This window comes from Trachypithecus francoisi, unplaced genomic scaffold, assembly GCF_009764315.1.
Source record: "Trachypithecus francoisi isolate TF-2019V2 unplaced genomic scaffold, Tfra_2.0 Lachesis_group16, whole genome shotgun sequence".
Lineage (NCBI taxonomy): Eukaryota > Metazoa > Chordata > Mammalia > Primates > Cercopithecidae > Trachypithecus > Trachypithecus francoisi.
In genome coordinates, this window is record NW_022681461.1 from 91,638,250 (window position 1) to 91,645,043 (window position 6,794).

Consider the following 6,794-nt stretch of genomic DNA (forward strand, 5'->3'; position numbering starts at 1 on the left):
AAAGTAGAATTCATGATCTAAAATATATTGTCCTTCTATAGTCCTGTCAAGTTTAATGGAAGTGGGTTTAACCTGATTACAACACTAACACCAGTGTCATCTGATATTTACAAAAATTCATATTTTTCAAAAAATGAAAGTCAGTGTAACACCCATGCAAGCTAGAATGCTAGCTGTTTGGTGAACAAGGACCTGATATCAGAACAAGAAGTCTATAAAGTCCCAAACTTTGTAAGTATGATCTTTTTCAAACTGCATCCATTCCTCACATTGAAGATGTGAAACCCAAACCCATTCCTCTTTGTGTGTGGATTTGTATCTTGCCTTTTCATACGGAGCATCTAAACTTCTAAATACTTCTTCCTAGTGCTTCAGAGTCTTGTAACTTTCTTCATCAACTGAGCTACATCGAGCTTCATCTTCACTCTTAATACCCATCAATTTCCTAAATTTGACATTTTGGTCCTAGTTTCCAAAATTCAACTTTTCACATATTTCAGCAGATTGAGATTTGTCCTCTTCTTTCTTGCCCTGCCAAAGCATTTTCCTTTTTTTCTCTTGTTCAGTAAATTTCAATGGATTCACATTGAAATTCTGCTGGGTTAGTTAGGTATAGCTATTCCTGTCTCTGCCAAAGCTTTAGCTTGAAGGGCTGTCATTTGAGCTGTCATGGCTATCTGAGGTGTTACTTGCAATCCTGATGCCAACAGGGCAACAATATTGAGAACAGAACCCCCAGTAGCTGCAGCTGCTGCAGTTATTTCCTGTTGTTTTTGTTTTTCAACCATTTTTTTGTATCGCTGTTTTTATAATTTCTTTGCCCTTTCCAACCTCCTAGCTAAAGCTTCTTGTGTATCTGTTGCTGTGTTTCTGCCTCTGAAGGGAAGTGGACTCAGAGTCCAGCTTTAACTTCTGCTAAATCTTCTCAGTTTTTCAATTCTCTTTTTTCTATCTCGACTCCTACTCTTTGTCCCACTCCTGCTTCTAGTCCTATGCCTTTGTCTCAATCTTGAGCAGGAATGAGACCTGATCTGCCCTTTTCTTTCCCTGCTTCTGGATCTTGATTTCTTCCCCTCTCTGCTTCTAGGTTGAGACTTCTTCCACTCCCTACTCCTGGATCGGGACTTCTGCTCCAGCCTGCTTCTACTACCATGGCGTCTTTCACGAGACCTAGATCTTGAGTGACTTCTGCCTCTTGATGACTTTCATTTTTTGCATTTGTGCTTGTCCTATTTTCAGATTAATTTAGTTGCTCTCTTTCTTTATCAGAAGAATGTTCTTTGTCACTATGTTCCTCAGATTTGTGTTTCTTAGAGGATTTTTCTTTGGATTCATGTCTTCTTGCCTCTTTGCTTCTGTTCCAGCTCCTGTGTTTTCTTCCTTTATTACTCGACTTTCATTTTCTTTCTCTTGACCTTGATTGTGATCTTGAATAATGATGTTTTTAGGCTCCAGGAGGAACAGATATATCTGACTACTCTCTTTTCTTATCTCTATCTGGTGATGTCCTTTGTGGGGTTAGTCCATCTCATTCGGTATCACTAGCTGCCACGGTTCAGAGTCCTGGCCGCTAGGGCCGCACCTCCACTTGCTGCTTTCAACAGTTGGAAAAGTCACTTCTTAATTGGCATCCAAATTGAAAACCAATCTGCTATTTTAGAAAATTGCCAATACCAAGATGCATCCTGAATGACATCATTTAACCCCTCTTTGACTATAGGAGCTCAGAGTGTTGTCTGTTTAATTATTTCCTGCTTAATATCCTAGAGAAAATTTTGGGTAACTCTTTTTCCTCTTAATATACATACAGCATGTCTATTTTCTACCCAAAGTCAATGAAGAGTTTCTGCAACACCACCAAACTAGATAATACAGCCCAAGAAGAGAATCTTTAGCAGTCTTCCTTTAGCTAAATCATTACTACAATGTGAAGTTTATATTCAGAGTCCATTTCATTTCTTTAGGATTTTAGATTGGATGCTGGCAATAATTGCTCAAGCCTACTAATAATTACCCTTCTGGCTAAGAGCATAGACTTTGCAACCAGACTAACATGGAGTACCTCTGCCTGCACACTTCAGACCTGTTTAGAAAGAACTATTTAATCTTGTGGACCCTTAGTTTCCTAATTTGTAAGATGGAAATAATTAAACCAACTCCACAGAGGTGTTGTGAAGATTTAGTGTGTGTATATGTTAAAAATGCACAGCGGGACGGGGCACCCAAGAAGACTGAATAGGAACAGCTCCAGCCTCCAGCTCCCAGTATGAGCGACACAGAATATGGGTGATTTCTACATTTTCAACTGAGGTACTGGGTTCATCTCACTGGGGTGTGTCGGACAGTCGGTGCTGGTCAGCAGGTGCAGCGCGACCAGTGAGACCTGAAGCAGGGCAAGACATTGCCTCACCTGGGAAGTGCAAGGGGGAAGGGAATTCCTTTTCCTAGCTAAGGGAAACTGAGACACACAACACCTGGAAAATCAGGTAACTCCCACCCTAATACTACGCTTTACCAAGGGTCTTAGCAAACGGCACACCAGGAGATTATATCCCACACCTGGCCCGGAGGGTCCCACGCCCACGGAGCCTCCTTCATTGCTAGCACAGCAGTCTGAGATCTAACTGCAAGGCAGCAGCGAGGCTGGGGGAGGGGTGCCCACCATTGCTGAGGCTTAAGTAGGTAAACAAAGCCTCCAGGAAGCTCGAATTTGGTGGAGCCCACTGCAGCTCAAGGAGGCCTGCCTGCCTCTATAGACTCCACCCCTGGGGACTGGGCATAGCTAAACAAAAAGCAGCAGAAACCTCTGCAGATGTAAATATCCCTGTCTGACAGCTTTGAAGAGAGCAGTGGTTCTCCCAGCATGGAGGTTGAGATCTGAGAACGGACAGACTGCCTGCTCAAGTGGGTCCCTGACCCCTGAGTAGCCTAACTGGGAGACATCCCCCACTAGGTGCAGACTGACACCTCACACCTCACACGGCTGGGTACACCTCTGAGACAAAGCTTCCAGAGCAAGAATCAGACATCTACATTCGCTGTTCAGCAATATTCTATCTTCTGCAGCCTCCGCTGCTGATACCCAGGCAAACAGCATCTGGAGTGGACCTCAAGAAAACTTCAACAGACCTGCAGCTGAGGGTCCTGACTGTTAGAAGGAAAACTAACAAACAGAAAGGATACCCACACCAGAACCCCATCAGTACATCACCATCATAAAAGACCAAAGGCAGATAAAACCACAAAGATGGGGGAAAAGCAGTGCAGAAAAGCTGGAAATTCAAAAAATCAGAGCGCATCTCCTGCTCCAAAGGAATGCAGCTCATCGCCAGCAATGGAACAAAGCTGGATGGAGAATGACTTTGACAAGTTAAGAGAAGAAGGCTTCAGTCCATCAAACTTCTCAGAGCTAAAGGAGGAACTACATACCCAGCGCAAAGAAACTAAAAGCCTTGAAAAAAGAATGGATGAATGGATAACTAGAATAATCAATGCAGAGAAGACCATAAACGAACTGATAGAGATGAAAACCATGACACAAGAAATACGTGACAAATGCACAAGCTTCAGTAACCGACTTGATCAACTGGAAGAAAGAGTATCAGCGATTGAAAATCAAATGAATGAAATGAAGCAAGAAGAGAAGTGTAGAGAAAAAAGAGTAAAAAGAAATGAACAAAACCTCCAAGAAATATAAGATTATGTGAAAAGACCAAATCTACGTCTGATTGGTGTGCCTGAAAGTGACAGGGAAAATGGAACCAAGTTGGAAAACACTCTGCAGGATGTCATCCAGGAGAACTTCCCCAACCTAGTAAGGCAGGCCAACATTCAAATCCAGGAAATACAGAGAATGCCACAAAGATACTCCTCGAGAACAGCAACTCCAAGACACATAATTGTCAGATTCACCAAAGTTGAAATGAAGGAAAAAATGTTAAGGGCAGCCAGAGAGAAAGGTCGGGTTACCCACAAAGAGAAACCCATCAGACTAACAGCAGATCTCTCGGCAGAAACTCTACAAGCCAGAAGAGAGTTGGGGCCAATATTCAACATTCTTAAAGAAAACAATTTTCAACCCAGAATTTCATATCCAGCCAAACCAAGTTTCATAAGTGAAAGAGAAATAAAATCCTTTACAGACAAGCAAATGCTTAGAGATTTTGTCACCACCAGGCCTGCCCTACAAGAGATCCTGAAGGAAGCACTAAACATGGAAAGGAACAACAGCTACCAGTCATTGCAAAAACATGCCAAAATTAAAGTCCATCGATGCTAGGAAGAAACTGCATCAACTAACAAGCAAAATAACCAGCTAATATCGTAATGACAGGATCAAGTTCACACATAACAATATTAACCTTAAATGTAAATGGACTAAATGGTCCAATTAAAAGACACAGACTGGCAAATTGGATAAAGAGTCAAGACCCATCAGTTTGCTGTATTCAGGAGACCCATCTCACATGCAGTGACACACATAGGCTCAAAATAAAGGGATGGAGGAAGATCTACCAAGCAAATGGAAAAAAAAAAAAGCAGGGGTTGCAATCCTAGTCTCTGATAAAACAGACTTTAAACCATCAAAGATCAAAAGAGACAAAGAAGGCCATTATATAATGGTAAAGGGATCAAATCATCAGGAAGAGCTAACTATCCTAAATATATGCACCCAATACAGGAGCACCCAGATTCATAAAACAAGTCCTTAGAGACTTACAAAGAGACTTAGACTCCCATGCAATAATAATGGGAGACTTTAACACCCCACGGTCAACATTAGACAGATCAACGAGACAGAAAGTTAACAAGGATATCCAGGAATTGAACTGAACTCTTCACCAAGCACACCTAATAGACATCTACAGAACTCTCCACTCCAAATCAACAGAATACACATTCTTCTCAGTACCACATCACACTTATTCCAAAATTGACCACGTAGTTGGAAGTAAAGCATTCCTCAGCAAATGTAAAAGAACAGAAATGATAACAAACTGTCTCTCAGACCACAGTGCAATCAAACTAGAACTCGGGACTAAGAAACTCAATCAAAACTGTTCAACTACATGGAAACTGAACAACCTGCTCCTGAATGACTACTGGGTACATAAAGAAATGAAGGCAGAAATAAAGATGTTATTTGAAACTAATGAGAACAAAGATACAACATACCAGAATCTCTGGGACACATTTAAAGCAGTGTGTAGAGGGAAATTTATAGTACTAAATGCCCACAAGAGAAAGCAGGAAAGATCTAAAATTGACACCCTAACATCACAATTAAAAGAACTAGAGAAGCGAGAACAAACACATTCAAAAGCTAGCAGAAGGCAAGAAATAACTAAGATCAGAGCAGAACTGAAGGAGATAGAGACACAAAAGACCCTCCAAAAAATCAATGAATCCAGGAGCTGGTGTTTTGAAAAGATCAACAAAATTGATAGACCACTAGCAAGACTAATAAAGAAGAAAAGAGAGAAGAATCAAATAGATGCAATAAAAAATGATAAAGGGGATATCACCACCGACCCCACAGAAATACAAACTACCATCAGAGAATACTATAAACACCTCTATGCAAATAAACTAAAAAACCTAGAAGAAATGGATAATTTCCTGGACACTTACACTCTCCAAAGACTAAAGCAGGAAGAAGTTGAATCCCTGACTAGACCAATAGCAGGCTCTGAAATTGAGGCAATAATTAATAGCCTACCAACCAAAAAAAGTCCAGGACCAGACGGGTTCACAGCTGAATTCTACCAGAGGTATAAGGAGGAGCTAGTACCATTCCTTCTGAAACTATTCCAATCAATAGAAAAAGAGAGAATCCTCCCTAACTCATTTCATGAGGCCAACATCATCCTGATACGAAAGCCTGGCAGAGACACAACAAAAAAAGAGAATTTTAGACCAATATCCCTGATGAACATCAATGCAAAAATCCTCAATAAAATATTGGCAAACTGAATCCAGCAGCACATCAAAAAGCTTATCCACCATGATCAAGTGGGCTTCATCCCTGGGATGCAAGGCTGGTTCAACATACGCAAATCAATAAACGTAATCCAGCATATAAACAGAACCAAAGACAAAAACCACATGATTATCTCAATAGATACAGAAAAGGCCTTTGACAAAATTCGACAGCCCTTCATGCTAAAAACTCTCAATAAATTCGGTATTGATGGAACATATCTCAAAATAATAAGAGCTATTTATGACAAACCCAGAGCCAATATCATACTGAATGGGCAAAAACTGGAAGCATCCCTTTGAAAACTGGCACAAGACAGGGATGCCCTCTCTCACCACTCCTATTCAACATAGTGTTGGAAGTTCTGGCTAGGGCAATCAGGCAAGAGAAAGAAGTAAAGGGTATTCAGTTAGGAAAAGAAGAAGTCAAATTGTCCCTGTTTGCAGATGACATGATTGTATATTTAGAAAACCCCATCGTCTCAGCCCAAAATCTCCTTAAGCTGATAAGCAACTTCAGCAAAGTCTCAGGATACAAAATAAACGTGCAAAAATCACAAGCATTCTTATACACCAGTTACAGACAAACAGAGAGCCAAATCATGAATGAACTCTCATTCACAATAGCTTCAAAGAGAATAAAATACCTAGGAATCCAATCAAGGGTATCCAGTTAGGAAAAGAAGAAGTCAAATTGTCCCTGTTTGCAGATGACATGAAAACCCCATCGTCTCAGCCCAAAATCTCCTTAAGCTGATAAGCAACTTCAGCAAAGTCTCAGGATACAAAATTAATGTGCAAAAATCACAAGCATT

At 40.8% G+C, this 6,794-nt stretch overlaps 1 pseudogene; it reads right to left on the bottom strand.

The window, feature by feature from the left end:
- Positions 1–247: 247 nt before the first annotated feature.
- On the bottom strand, positions 248–1,555 carry LOC117099276 (annotated as a pseudogene).
- Positions 1,556–6,794: the final 5,239 nt, after the last annotated feature.